At 41.5% G+C, this 1,113-nt stretch overlaps 1 protein-coding gene across 1 annotated transcript in view; it reads right to left on the reverse strand.

The window, feature by feature from the left end:
- Positions 1-1,113, reverse strand: part of LOC108629709 (acetylcholinesterase-like) — a gene marked incomplete at its 5' end in the record, with an annotated part of 32,240 nt that overhangs the window by 30,809 nt on the left and 318 nt on the right. The window lies entirely within an intron of this gene.

Here is a 1,113-nt window from a genome sequence, read left to right on the forward strand (position 1 = left end):
AAAAAAAATTATTATAGTAAAAATTTATTTTTCGAATATGAAGCCTGAGTTTGAAAGAAGTTGAAGAATTTTACCACACTCCCAATTAAAGACTCTTTGGCGGAAGATAAAGATCGGAAACTGGGACACGGTGGTATTTATCAAAGTTAAAGAGAAAGAGAGAGAAAGAGAGAGGGAGAAAGAGCGAAAAAAATGACGCGAGCCAAGAGAAGCTTAAAAGCTTGTCCCTCGGGTGCGTCTTCACCCTTTTACCTTTTAGCAGCCCCTCTTTTCAAGAGCGTCTTAAAAGACAACGTTAAAAACGTTTCCTGCTGGCAAAATAACTCGGAAGGGGAGCCGATCTTTGCTCTCGCGGACCTTTTCCAATTTCAATTTTCCAGCCCGCTGCACGTAGCCGCCCTCAGACCTCTGCACACGTCGCTGGTTAATTAAATGGATGCTCGCCTGCGTTCTCGATTTTTTTTTTTTTTTTTTTATACTTGACAAAGTCACTTTGACGCTAGCCGACGTATCGGCGACGGGAAAAGTAATTGACAGAGAAAGGCGCCCCTCGAAATCGTGTACACAACGCTATCGATTACCAACTAGCCCTCGTTTTTGGACGTAACCAGCCCCTTGCCCGTGGTCACGACCGATGTTTGTCTTGGCGGAAGGTGAAACTTCCGGTCGAGACCCTCGAGACCACCCTCGACCCTGACTGTCCCCACGATCGATTTCAATGACACCCTTTTACTTACGTCTCCTCCTACAAACCCACGACTACCGATTTTCTTTTTTAAACTTTTTTTTATAAACCAACGAAAAACATTATCATCAGAAAATAATGTGGGATAGAGGGCGTTCATCTAATTTATCATTCATATCATTACCAATTAACAAATTGTTCATGTTAGTCTCCTAGACAAAATGTTGTTTATTATAAAAAAGAGAATCGTTGTCGTGAAACGTTGAGAGTCGTCAAATGTCGAGTCCAGTAACGAACTGTACTGCGGTGAGTCAAGTCGTAATCGTGTCGTTAGCGTTGTAATCGTGTCGTTAGCGTTGAAATGTAATATCGCGTCGGAATATGTTTAAAGTGTAAGAATACGTATTATTATTGAAACATTACAATAC

This window comes from Ceratina calcarata, unplaced genomic scaffold, assembly GCF_001652005.2.
Source record: "Ceratina calcarata isolate Rehan_Ccalc_2016 unplaced genomic scaffold, ASM165200v1 scaffold583.2, whole genome shotgun sequence".
In the NCBI taxonomy this organism is placed as follows: domain Eukaryota; kingdom Metazoa; phylum Arthropoda; class Insecta; order Hymenoptera; family Apidae; genus Ceratina; species Ceratina calcarata.